Source organism: Chiloscyllium punctatum, chromosome 4 (assembly GCF_047496795.1).
Source record: "Chiloscyllium punctatum isolate Juve2018m chromosome 4, sChiPun1.3, whole genome shotgun sequence".
Classification (NCBI taxonomy): Eukaryota; Metazoa; Chordata; class Chondrichthyes; order Orectolobiformes; family Hemiscylliidae; genus Chiloscyllium; species Chiloscyllium punctatum.
The window spans coordinates 106,767,474-106,782,856 of NC_092742.1; positions in this window are offsets into that span (position 1 = coordinate 106,767,474).

The window sequence follows — 15,383 nt, forward strand, 5'->3', positions numbered from 1 at the left end:
TCTCTCATTCAATGTCTCCAGCGTCAGACATTTATTGACAGAAACAAACTGTATTCATTCATTCAATGAAACAAACGTTATTCATTGATTCAATGAGTTGAGCTTCTCTCATTCATTAAATGCCTCAAGCTTCACTCAATCAGTGAAAGAAACAAATCGTATTCGTTCAATTGTTGTATGAAACATCCATCATACTTTCAATGAATCAAACGTTTTTCATTGATTCAATGAAACAAACTGCCCGAGATGATTCAATAATTATTCCTTCTCTCTTTCATTCAATTTCTCCTGCTTAATCCATTCAATGAAAGAAACATCCCATATTCATTCATTCAATGTAAGAAACGTTCGTGTTTGGGTTAGGGTTAGGGTAAGCGTTAGGTTTAGGGTTCGGGTTAGGGTTAGTGTTAGGGTTAGGGTTAGAGTTAGGTTTAGGGTTAGGGTTAGGGTTAGGGTTAGGGCTTGGAATACGCTTACGGTTCGGGTTAGTATAGGGTCACCGTTAGGGTTAGTGTTAGGGTTACGGTTGTGTTAGGGTTAGGGTCAGGGTTAGGGTCAGGGTACAGGTCAGGGTTTGGTTTAGCTTTAGGGTTAGCTGCTCTCATTCATTCAATGCCTCGAGCTTAACTCATTCATTGAAAGAATCAAATTGTATTCCTTCAATTGTTGAATGAAACTGCAATGAACATAGCTCCGCTCTTTCATTCAATATCACCAGATAAAATCATTCATTGAAAGAAACTAACTACATTCATTCAATGAAACAAACGTTATTAATTGATTCAATGAGTTGAGCTTCTCTCGTTCATTCAATGACTCAAGCTTAACTCATTCATTGAAAGAAACAAAGTGTATTCATTCAATTGTTGAATGAAACATCCATCACACTTTCAATGAATCAAACGTTATTCATTGATTCAATCAAACACACTGCACGAGATGATTCAATAATTATAGCTTCTCTCTTTCATTCAATGTCTCCAGCCAAATACATTCATTGAAACAAACAAACTGTATTCATTCAATGAAACAAACGTCATTCATTGATTCAATGAGTTAAGCTTCTCTCATTCATTCAATGCCTCAAGCTTAACTCATTCATTGAAAGAATCAAATTGTCTTCCTTCAATTGTTGAATAAAACTGCAATCATACATTGAATGAATCCAACGTTATTCATTGATTCAATGAAATAAACTGCACGAGATGATTCAATAAACATAGCTTCGCTCTTTCATTCAACGTCAACAGATACAAACATTCATTGAAAAAACAAACTATATTCATTCAATGAAACAAACGTTGTTCGTTGCTTCAATGAGTTGAGCTTCTCCCATTCCTTCAATGCCTCAAGCTTAACTCATTCATTGTAAGAAACAAAATGTATTCGTTCAATTGTTGAATTCAGCTTCAAACATACATTCAATGAATCAAACGTTTTTCATTGATTCAATGAAACAAACTTAACTCCTTCTTTGTAAGAAACAAAATGTATTCGTTCAATTGTTGAACTAAGCCTCAAACATACATTCAATGAATCAAACGTTTTTCATTGATTCAATGAAACAAACTGCACGAGATGATTCAATGATTGGAACTTCTCTCTCTCATTCAATGTCTCCAGCGTCAGACATTTATTGACAGAAACAAACTGTATTCATTCATTCAATGAAACAAACGTTATTCATTGATTCAATGAGTTGAGCTTCTCTCATTCATTAAATGCCTCAAGCTTCACTCAATCAGTGAAAGAAACAAATCGTATTCGTTCAATTGTTGTATGAAACATCCATCATACTTTCAATGAATCAAACGTTTTTCATTGATTCAATGAAACAAACTGCCCGAGATGATTCAATAATTATTCCTTCTCTCTTTCATTCAATTTCTCCTGCTTAATCCATTCAATGAAAGAAACATCCCATATTCATTCATTCAATGTAAGAAACGTTCGTGTTTGGGTTAGGGTTAGGGTAAGCGTTAGGTTTAGGGTTCGGGTTAGGGTTAGTGTTAGGGTTAGGGTTAGAGTTAGGTTTAGGGTTAGGGTTAGGGTTAGGGTTAGGGTTAGGGCTTGGAATACGCTTACGGTTCGGGTTAGTATAGGGTCACCGTTAGGGTTAGTGTTAGGGTTACGGTTGTGTTAGGGTTAGGGTCAGGGTTAGGGTCAGGGTACAGGTCAGGGTTTGGTTTAGCTTTAGGGTTAGCTGCTCTCATTCATTCAATGCCTCGAGCTTAACTCATTCATTGAAAGAATCAAATTGTATTCCTTCAATTGTTGAATGAAACTGCAATGAACATAGCTCCGCTCTTTCATTCAATATCACCAGATAAAATCATTCATTGAAAGAAACTAACTACATTCATTCAATGAAACAAACGTTATTAATTGATTCAATGAGTTGAGCTTCTCTCGTTCATTCAATGACTCAAGCTTAACTCATTCATTGAAAGAAACAAAGTGTATTCATTCAATTGTTGAATGAAACATCCATCACACTTTCAATGAATCAAACGTTATTCATTGATTCAATCAAACACACTGCACGAGATGATTCAATAATTATAGCTTCTCTCTTTCATTCAATGTCTCCAGCCAAATACATTCATTGAAACAAACAAACTGTATTCATTCAATGAAACAAACGTCATTCATTGATTCAATGAGTTAAGCTTCTCTCATTCATTCAATGCCTCAAGCTTAACTCATTCATTGTAAGAAACAAAATGTAGTCGTTCAATTGTTGAATTAATATTCAAATATACATTCAATGATTCAAGCGCTTTTCATTGATTGAATCAAACTAACTGCAAGAGTTGATTCAATGATTCTTTTATTCAATGTGTCCAGCTCCATACATTCATTGACTCAAACAAACTGCATTCGTTCATTCAATGAAACAAACGTTATTCATAGCTTCGCTTCTCTCATTCATTCAATGCCTCAACTTAACTCATTCATTGTAAGAAACAAAATGTATTCGTTCAATTGTTGAATTAAGCCTCAAACATACATTCAATGAATCAAACGTTTTTCATTGATTCAATGAAACAAACTTCACGAGATGATTCAATGATTAGAACTCCTCTGTTGTATTCAATATCTCTAGATTAATACATTCACTGAAAGAAACAAACTGTATTCATTCATTCAATGAACACACGTTATTCATTATTTAATGAGTTGAGATCCTCTCATTCATTCAATGCTTCAAGCTTAACTCATACATTGTAAGAAACAAAATGTATTCGTTCGATTGCTGAAGTAAGCCTCAAAAATACATTCAATGAATCAAACGTTTTTCATTGATTCAATGAAACAAACTTCACGAGATGATTCAATGATTAGAACTTCTCTCTTTCATTCATTGTCTCCAGCGTCAGACATTCATTGACAGAAACAAACTGTATTCATTCATTCAATGAAACAAACGTTATTTATTCATTCAATGAGTTGAGCTTCTCTCATTCCTTCAATGCCTCAAGCTTAACTCATTCATTGTAAGAAACAAAAAGTATTCGTTCAATTGTTGAATTCAGCTTCACATATACATTCAATGAATCAACCGTTTTTCATTGATTCAATGAAACAAACTTAACTCATTCTTTTTAAGAAACAAAATGTATTCGTTCAATTGTTGAATTAAGCCGCAAACATACATTCAATGAATCAAACGTTTTTCATTGATTCAATGAAACAAACTGCACGAGATGATTCAATGATTGGAACTTCTGTCTTTCATTCAATGTCTCCAGCGTCAGACATTTATTGACAGAAACAAACTGTATTCATTCATTCAATGAAACAAACGTTATTCATTGATTCAATGAGTTGAGCTTCTCTCATTCATTAAATGCCTCAAGCTTCACTCAATCAGTGAAAGAAACAAACCGTATTCGTTCAATTGTTGTATGAAACATCCATCATACTTTCAATGAATCAAACGTTATTCATTGATTCAATGAAACAAACTGCCCGAGATGATTCAATAATTATTCCTTCTCTCTTTCATTCAATTTCTCCTGCTTAATCCATTCAATGAAAGAAACATCCCATATTCATTCATTCAATGTAAGAAACGATCGTGTTCGGGTTAGGGTTAGGGTTAGCGTTAAGTTTAGGGTTAGGGTTAGGGTTAGTGTTAGGGTTAGGGTTAGAGTTAGGTTTAGGGTTAGGGTTAGGGTTAAGGTTCGGGTTAGGGCTTGGAATATGCTTACGGTTCGGGTTAGTATAGGGTCACCGTAAGGGTTAGTGTTAGGGTTACGGTTGTGTTAGGGTTAGGGTCAGGGTTAGGGTCAGGGTACAGGTCAGGGTTTGGTTTAGGTTTAGGGTTAGCTGCTCTCATTCATTCAATGCCTCGAGCTTAACTCATTCATTGAAAGAATCAAATTGTATTCCTTCAATTGTTGAATGAAACTGCAATGAACATGGCTCCGCTCTTTCATTCAATATCACCAGATAAAATCATTCATTGAAAGAAACTAACTACATTCATTCAATGAAACAAACGTTATTCATTGATTCAATGAGTTGAGCTTCTCTCGTTCATTCAATGACTCAAGCTTAACTCAATCATTGAAAGAAACAAAGTGTATTCGTTCAATTGTTGAATGAAACATCCATCACACTTTCAATGTATCAAACGTTATTCATTGATTCAATCAAACAAACTGCACGAGATGATTCAATAATTATAGCTTCTCTCTTTCATTCAATGTCTCCAGCCAAATACATTCATTGAAACAAACAAACTGTATTCATTCAATGAAACAAACGTCATTCATTGATTCAATGAGTTAAGCTTCTCTCATTCATTCAATGCCTCAAGCTTAACTCATTCATTGTAAGAAACAAAATGTAGTCGTTCAATTGTTGAATTAAGCTTCAAACATACATTCAATGATTCAACCGCTTTTCATTGATTGAATCAAACTAACTGCAAGAGTTGATTCAATGATTAGAACTTCTCTCTTTTATTCAATGTGTCCAGCTCCATACATTCATTGACTCAAACAAACTGCATTCGTTCATTCAATGAAACAAACGTTATTCATAGCTTCGCTTCTTTCATTCATTCAATGCCTCAAGCTTAACTCATTCATTGTAAGAAACAAAATGTAGTCGTTCAATTGTTGAATTAAGCCTCAAACATACATTCAATGAATCAAACGTTTTTCATTGATTGAATGAAACAAACTTCACGAGATGATTCAATGATTCGAACTCCTCTGTTGTATTCAATATCTCTAGCTTAATACAGTCACAGAAAGAAACAAACTGTATTCATTCATTCAATGAACAAACGTTATTCATTGATTCAATGAGTTGAGCTTCTCTCATTCATTCAATGCTTCAAGCTTAACTCATACATTGTAAGAAACAAAATGTATTCGTTCGATTGCTGAATTAAGACTCAAACATACATTCAATGAATGAAACGTTTTTCATTGATTCAATGAAACAAACTGCACGAGATGATTCAATGATTAGAACTTCTCTCTTTCATTCAATGTCTCCAGCCTCAGACGTTCATTGACAGAAACAAACTGTATTCATTCATTCAATGAAACAAACGTTATTTATTCATTCAATGAGTTGAGCTTCTCTCATTCATTCACTGCCTCAAGCTTAACTCAATCATTGGGAGAAACAAAATGTAGTCGTTCAATTGTTTTATGAAACATCCATCGTACTTTCAATGAATCAAACGTTGTTGATTGATTAAATGAAACAAACTGCACGAGGTGATTCAAGAAACACAGCTTCGCTCTTATATTCAATATCACCAGATAAAATCATTCATTGAATGAAACTAACTATATTCATTCATTGAAACAAACGTTATTCATTGATTCAAACAAACTGCACGAGATGATTCAATAATTATAGCTTCTCTCTTTCATTCAATGTCTCCAGCCAAATACATTCATTGACAGAAAAAAACTATATCCTTCAATGAAACAAACGTTATTCATTGATTCAATGAGTTGAGTTTCTCTCATTCTTTCAACGCCTCAAGCTTAACTGATTCATTCTAAGAAACAAAACGTAGTCGTTCAATTGTTGAATTAAGCTTCAAACATACATTCAGTGATTCAAACGCTTTTGATTGATTCAATGAAACAAACTGTACGAGATGATTCAATGATTAGAACTTCTCTCATTCATTCAATGTCTCCAGCTTAATACATTCAATGAAAGAAACATACTATATTCATTCATTCGTTGAAAGAAACATTAGTGTTTGATTTAGCGTTACTTTTAGGGTTAGGGTTCGGGTTAGTGTTAGGGTGAGGGTTAGGGTTAGAGTTAGGTTTGGGGTTAGGATTAGGGTTAGGGTTAGGGCTTGGGAAAGGCTTACGCTTCGGGTTAGGTTTAGGGACAACGTTAGGGTTAGTGTTAGAGTTACGGTTGTGTTAGGGTTAGGGTCAGGGTTAGGGTTAGGGTCAGGTTTAGGGTCAGGGGACTGGTCAGGCTTTAGTTTAGGTTTAGGGTTAGCTGCTCTCATTCATTCAATGCCTCAAGCTTAACTCATTCATTGAAAGAATCAAATTGTCTTCCTTCAATTGTTGAATAAAACTGCAATCATACATTGAATGAATCCAACGTTATTCATTGATTCAATGAAACAAACTGCACGAGATGATTCAATAAACATAGCTTCACTCTTTCATTCAACGTCAACAGATACAAACATTCATTGAAAAAACAAACTATATTCATTCAATGAAACAAACGTTGTTCGTTGCTTCAATGAGTTGAGCTTCTCCCATTCCTTCAATGCCTCAAGCTTAACTCATTCATTGTAAGAAACAAAATGTATTCGTTCAATTGTTGAATTCAGCTTCAAACATACATTCAATGAATCAAACGTTTTTCATTGATTCAATGAGTTGAGCTTCTCTCATTCATTAAATGCCTCAAGCTTCACTCAATCAGTGAAAGAAACAAATCGTATTCGTTCAATTGTTGTATGAAACATCCATCATACTTTCAATGAATCAAACGTTTTTCATTGATTCAATGAAACAAACTGCCCGAGATGATTCAATAATTATTCCTTCTCTCTTTCATTCAATTTCTCCTGCTTAATCCATTCAATGAAAGAAACATCCCATATTCATTCATTCAATGTAAGAAACGTTCGTGTTTGGGTTAGGGTTAGGGTAAGCGTTAGGTTTAGGGTTCGGGTTAGGGTTAGTGTTAGGGTTAGGGTTAGAGTTAGGTTTAGGGTTAGGGTTAGGGTTAGGGTTAGGGTTAGGGCTTGGAATACGCTTACGGTTCGGGTTAGTATAGGGTCACCGTTAGGGTTAGTGTTAGGGTTACGGTTGTGTTAGGGTTAGGGTCAGGGTTAGGGTCAGGGTACAGGTCAGGGTTTGGTTTAGCTTTAGGGTTAGCTGCTCTCATTCATTCAATGCCTCGAGCTTAACTCATTCATTGAAAGAATCAAATTGTATTCCTTCAATTGTTGAATGAAACTGCAATGAACATAGCTCCGCTCTTTCATTCGATATCACCAGATAAAATCATTCATTGAAAGAAACTAACTACATTCATTCAATGAAACAAACGTTATTAATTGATTCAATGAGTTGAGCTTCTCTCGTTCATTCAATGACTCAAGCTTAACTCATTCATTGAAAGAAACAAAGTGTATTCGTTCAATTGTTGAATTAAACATCCATCACACTTTCAATGAATCAAACGTTATTCATTGATTCAATCAAACACACTGCACGAGATGATTCAATAATTATAGCTTCTCTCTTTCATTCAATGTCTCCAGCCAAATACATTCATTGAAACAAACAAACTGTATTCATTCAATGAAACAAACGTCATTCATTGATTCAATGAGTTAAGCTTCTCTCATTCATTCAATGCCTCAAGCTTAACTCATTCATTGTAAGAAACAAAATGTAGTCGTTCAATTGTTGAATTAATATTCAAATATACATTCAATGATTCAAGCGCTTTTCATTGATTGAATCAAACTAACTGCAAGAGTTGATTCAATGATTCTTTTATTCAATGTGTCCAGCTCCATACATTCATTGACTCAAACAAACTGCATTCGTTCATTCAATGAAACAAACGTTATTCATAGCTTCGCTTCTCTCATTCATTCAATGCCTCAACTTAACTCATTCATTGTAAGAAACAAAATGTATTCGTTCAATTGTTGAATTAAGCCTCAAACATACATTCAATGAATCAAACGTTTTTCATTGATTCAATGAAACAAACTTCACGAGATGATTCAATGATTAGAACTCCTCTGTTGTATTCAATATCTCTAGATTAATACATTCACTGAAAGAAACAAACTGTATTCATTCATTCAATGAACACACGTTTTTCATTATTTAATGAGTTGAGCTTCTCTCATTCATTCAATGCTTCAAGCTTAACTCATACATTGTAAGAAACAAAATGTATTCGTTCGATTGCTGAAGTAAGCCTCAAAAATACATTCAATGAATCAAACGTTTTTCATTGATTCAATGAAACAAACTTCACGAGATGATTCAATGATTAGAACTTCTCTCTTTCATTCATTGTCTCCAGCGTCAGACATTCATTGACAGAAACAAACTGTATTCATTCATTCAATGAAACAAACGTTATTTATTCATTCAATGAGTTGAGCTTCTCTCATTCCTTCAATGCCTCAAGCTTAACTCATTCATTGTAAGAAACAAAAAGTATTCGTTCAATTGTTGAATTCAGCTTCACATATACATTCAATGAATCAACCGTTTTTCATTGATTCAATGAAACAAACTTAACTCATTCTTTTTAAGAAACAAAATGTATTCGTTCAATTGTTGAATTAAGCCGCAAACATACATTCAATGAATCAAACGTTTTTCATTGATTCAATGAAACAAACTGCACGAGATGATTCAATGATTGGAACTTCTGTCTTTCATTCAATGTCTCCAGCGTCAGACATTTATTGACAGAAACAAACTGTATTCATTCATTCAATGAAACAAACGTTATTCATTGATTCAATGGGTTGAGCTTCTCTCATTCATTAAATGCCTCAAGCTTCACTCAATCAGTGAAAGAAACAAACCGTATTCGTTCAATTGTTGGATGAAACATCCATCATACTTTCAATGAATCAAACGTTATTCATTGATTCAATGAAACAAACTGCCCGAGATGATTCAATAATTATTCCTTCTCTCTTTCATTCAATTTCTCCTGCTTAATCCATTCAATGAAAGAAACATCCCATATTCATTCATTCAATGTAAGAAACGATCGTGTTCGGGTTAGGGTTAGGGTTAGCGTTAAGTTTAGGGTTAGGGTTAGGGTTAGTGTTAGGGTTAGGGTTAGAGTTAGGTTTAGGGTTAGGGTTAGGGTTAAGGTTCGGGTTAGGGCTTGGAATACGCTTACGGTTCGGGTTAGTATAGGGTCACCGTTAGGGTTAGTGTTAGGGTTACGGTTGTGTTAGGGTTAGGGTCAGGGTTAGGGTCAGGGTACAGGTCAGGGTTTGGTTTAGGTTTAGGGTTAGCTGCTCTCATTCATTCAATGCCTCGAGCTTAACTCATTCATTGAACGAATCAAATTGTATTCCTTCAATTGTTGAATGAAACTGCAATGAACATGGCTCCGCTCTTTCATTCAATATCACCAGATAAAATCATTCATTGAAAGAAACTAACTACATTCATTCAATGAAACAAACGTTATTCATTGATTCAATGAGTTGAGCTTCTCTCGTTCATTCAATGACTCAAGCTTAACTCAATCATTGAAAGAAACAAAGTGTATTCGTTCAATTGTTGAATGAAACATCCATCACACTTTCAATGTATCAAACGTTATTCATTGATTCAATCAAACAAACTGCACGAGATGATTCAATAATTATAGCTTCTCTCTTTCATTCAATGTCTCCAGCCAAATACATTCATTGAAACAAACAAACTGTATTCATTCAATGAAACAAACGTCATTCATTGATTCAATGAGTTAAGCTTCTCTCATTCATTCAATGCCTCAAGCTTAAATCATTCATTGTAAGAAACAAAATGTAGTCGTTCAATTGTTGAATTAAGCTTCAAACATACATTCAATGATTCAACCGCTTTTCATTGATTGAATCAAACTAACTGCAAGAGTTGATTCAATGATTAGAACTTCTCTCTTTTATTCAATGTGTCCAGCTCCATACATTCATTGACTCAAACAAACTGCATTCGTTCATTCAATGAAACAAACGTTATTCATAGCTTCGCTTCTCTCATTCATTCAATGCCTCAACTTAACTCATTCATTGTATGAAACAAAATGTATTCGTACAATTGTTGAATTAAGCCTCAAACATACATTCAATGAATCAAACGTTTTTCATTGATTGAATGAAACAAACTTCACGAGATGATTCAATGATTAGAACTCCTCTGTTGTATTCAATATCTCTAGCTTAATACAGTCACAGAAAGAAACAAACTGTATTCATTCATTCAATGAACAAACGTTATTCATTGATTCAATGAGTTGAGCTTCTCTCATTCATTCAATGCTTCAAGCTTAACTCATACATTGTAAGAAACAAAATGTATTCGTTCGATTGCTGAATTAAGACTCAAACATACATTCAATGAATGAAACGTTTTTCATTGATTCAATGAAACAAACTGCACGAGATGATTCAATGATTAGAACTTCTCTCTTTCATTCATTGTCTCCAGCGTCAGACATTCATTGACAGAAACAAACTGTATTCATTCATTCAATGAAACAAACGTTATTTATTCATTCAATGAGTTGAGGTTCTCTCATTCCTTCAATGCCTCACGCTTAACTCATTCATTGTAAGAAACAAAATGCATTCGTTCAATTGTTGAATTCAGTTTCAAACATACATTCAATGAATCAAAGGTTTTTCATTGATTCAATGAAACAAACTTAACTCATTCTTTGTAAGAAACAAAATGTATTCGTTCAATTGTTGAATTAAGCCTCAAACATACATTCAATGAATCAAACGTTTTCATTGATTCAATGAAACAAACTGCACGAGATGATTCAATGATTGGAACTTCTCTCTTTCATTCAAAGTCTCCAGCGTCAGACATTTATTGACAGAAACAAACTGTATTCATTCATTCAATGAAACAAACGTTATTCATTGATTCAATGAGTTGAGCTTCTCTCATTCATTAAATGCCTCAAGCTTCACTCAATCAGTGAAAGAAACAAATCGTATTCGTTCAATTGTTGTATGAAACATCCATCATACTTTCAATGAATCAAACGTTTTTCATTGATTCAATGAAACAAACTGCCCGAGATGATTCAATAATTATTCCTTCTCTCTTTCATTCAATTTCTCCTGCTTAATCCATTCAATGAAAGAAACATCCCATATTCATTCATTCAATGTAAGAAACGTTCGTGTTTGGGTTAGGGTTAGGGTAAGCGTTAGGTTTAGGGTTCGGGTTAGGGTTAGTGTTAGGGTTAGGGTTAGAGTTAGGTTTAGGGTTAGGGTTAGGGTTAGGGTTAGGGTTAGGGCTTGGAATACGCTTACGGTTCGGGTTAGTATAGGGTCACCGTTAGGGTTAGTGTTAGGGTTACGGTTGTGTTAGGGTTAGGGTCAGGGTTAGGGTCAGGGTACAGGTCAGGGTTTGGTTTAGCTTTAGGGTTAGCTGCTCTCATTCATTCAATGCCTCGAGCTTAACTCATTCATTGAAAGAATCAAATTGTATTCCTTCAATTGTTGAATGAAACTGCAATGAACATAGCTCCGCTCTTTCATTCAATATCACCAGATAAAATCATTCATTGAAAGAAACTAACTACATTCATTCAATGAAACAAACGTTATTAATTGATTCAATGAGTTGAGCTTCTCTCGTTCATTCAATGACTCAAGCTTAACTCATTCATTGAAAGAAACAAAGTGTATTCATTCAATTGTTGAATGAAACATCCATCACACTTTCAATGAATCAAACGTTATTCATTGATTCAATCAAACACACTGCACGAGATGATTCAATGATTATAGCTTCTCTCTTTCATTCAATGTCTCCAGCCAAATACATTCATTGAAACAAACAAACTGTATTCATTCAATGAAACAAACGTCATTCATTGATTCAATGAGTTAAGCTTCTCTCATTCATTCAATGCCTCAAGCTTAACTCATTCATTGTAAGAAACAAAATGTAGTCGTTCAATTGTTGAATTAATATTCAAATATACATTCAATGATTCAAGCGCTTTTCATTGATTGAATCAAACTAACTGCAAGAGTTGATTCAATGATTCTTTTATTCAATGTGTCCAGCTCCATACATTCATTGACTCAAACAAACTGCATTCGTTCATTCAATGAAACAAACGTTATTCATAGCTTCGCTTCTCTCATTCATTCAATGCCTCAACTTAACTCATTCATTGTAAGAAACAAAATGTATTCGTTCAATTGTTGAATTAAGCCTCAAACATACATTCAATGAATCAAACGTTTTTCATTGATTCAATGAAACAAACTTCACGAGATGATTCAATGATTAGAACTCCTCTGTTGTATTCAATATCTCTAGATTAATACATTCACTGAAAGAAACAAACTGTATTCATTCATTCAATGAACACACGTTATTCATTATTTAATGAGTTGAGCTTCTCTCATTCATTCAATGCTTCAAGCTTAACTCATACATTGTAAGAAACAAAATGTATTCGTTCGATTGCTGAAGTAAGCCTCAAAAATACATTCAATGAATCAAACGTTTTTCATTGATTCAATGAAACAAACTTCACGAGATGATTCAATGATTAGAACTTCTCTCTTTCATTCATTGTCTCCAGCGTCAGACATTCATTGACAGAAACAAACTGTATTCATTCATTCAATGAAACAAACGTTATTTATTCATTCAATGAGTTGAGCTTCTCTCATTCCTTCAATGCCTCAAGCTTAACTCATTCATTGTAAGAAACAAAAAGTATTCGTTCAATTGTTGAATTCAGCTTCACATATACATTCAATGAATCAACCGTTTTTCATTGATTCAATGAAACAAACTTAACTCATTCTTTTTAAGAAACAAAATGTATTCGTTCAATTGTTGAATTAAGCCGCAAACATACATTCAATGAATCAAACGTTTTTCATTGATTCAATGAAACAAACTGCACGAGATGATTCAATGATTGGAACTTCTGTCTTTCATTCAATGTCTCCAGCGTCAGACATTTATTGACAGAAACAAACTGTATTCATTCATTCAATGAAACAAACGTTATTCATTGATTCAATGAGTTGAGCTTCTCTCATTCATTAAATGCCTCAAGCTTCACTCAATCAGTGAAAGAAACAAACCGTATTCGTTCAATTGTTGTATGAAACATCCATCATACTTTCAATGAATCAAACGTTATTCATTGATTCAATGAAACAAACTGCCCGAGATGATTCAATAATTATTCCTTCTCTCTTTCATTCAATTTCTCCTGCTTAATCCATTCAATGAAAGAAACATCCCATATTCATTCATTCAATGTAAGAAACGATCGTGTTTGGGTTAGGGTTAGGGTTAGCGTTAAGTTTAGGGTTAGGGTTAGGGTTAGTGTTAGGGTTAGGGTTAGAGTTAGGTTTAGGGTTAGGGTTAGGGTTAAGTTTCGGGTTAGGGCTTGGAATACGCTTACGGTTCGGGTTAGTATAGGGTCACCGTTAGGGTTAGTGTTAGGGTTACGGTTGTGTTAGGGTTAGGGTCAGGGTTAGGGTCAGGGTACAGGTCAGGGTTTGGTTTAGGTTTAGGATTAGCTGCTCTCATTCATTCAATGCCTCGAGCTTAACTCATTCATTGAAAGAATCAAATTGTATTCCTTCAATTGTTGAATGAAACTGCAATGAACATGGCTCCGCTCTTTCATTCAATATCACCAGATAAAATCATTCATTGAAAGAAACTAACTACATTCATTCAATGAAACAAACGTTATTCATTGATTCAATGAGTTGAGCTTCTCTCGTTCATTCAATGACTCAAGCTTAACTCAATCATTGAAAGAAACAAAGTGTATTCGTTCAATTGTTGAATGAAACATCCATCACACTTTCAATGTATCAAACGTTATTCATTGATTCAATCAAACAAACTGCACGAGATGATTCAATAATTATAGCTTCTCTCTTTCATTCAATGTCTCCAGCCAAATACATTCATTGAAACAAACAAACTGTATTCATTCAATGAAACAAACGTCATTCATTGATTCAATGAGTTAAGCTTCTCTCATTCATTCAATGCCTCAAGCTTAACTCATTCATTGTAAGAAACAAAATGTAGTCGTTCAATTGTTGAATTAAGCTTCAAACATACATTCAATGATTCAACCGCTTTTCATTGATTGAATCAAACTAACTGCAAGAGTTGATTCAATGATTAGAACTTCTCTCTTTTATTCAATGTGTCCAGCTCCATACATTCATTGACTCAAACAAACTGCATTCGTTCATTCAATGAAACAAACGTTATTCATAGCTTCGCTTCTCTCATTCATTCAATGCCTCAACTTAACTCATTCATTGTATGAAACAAAATGTATTCGTTCAATTGTTGAATTAAGCCTCAAACATACATTGAATGAATCAAACGTTTTTCATTGATTCAATGAAACAAACTTCACGAGATGATTCAATGATTAGAACTCCTCTGTTGTATTCAATATCTCTAGCTTAATACAGTCACTGAAAGAAACAAACTGTATTCATTCATTCAATGAAGAAACGTTATTCATTGATTCAATGAGTTGAGCTTCTCTCATTCATTCAATGCTTCAAGCTTAAATCATACATTGTAAGAAACAAAATGTATTCGTTCGATTGCTGAATTAAGCCACAAACATACATTCAATGAATGAAACGTTTTTCATTGATTCAATGACACAAACTGCACAAGATGATTCAATGATTAGAACTTCTCTCTTTCATTCATTGTCTCCAGCGTCAGACATTCATTGACAGAAACAAACTGTATTCATTCATTCAATGAAACAAACGTTATTTATTCATTCAATGAGTTGAGGTTCTCTCATTCCTTCAATGCCTCACGCTTAACTCATTCATTGTAAGAAACAAAATGCATTCGTTCAATTGTTGAATTCAGTTTCAAACATACATTCAATGAATCAAAGGTTTTTCATTGATTCAATGAAACAAACTTAACTCATTCTTTGTAAGAAACAAAATGTATTCGTTCAATTGTTGAATTAAGCCTCAAACATACATTCAATGAATCAAACGTTTTCATTGATTCAATGAAACAAACTGCACGAGATGATTCAATGATTGGAACTTCTCTCTTTCATTCAATGTCTCCAGCGTCAGACATTTATTGACAGAAACAAACTGT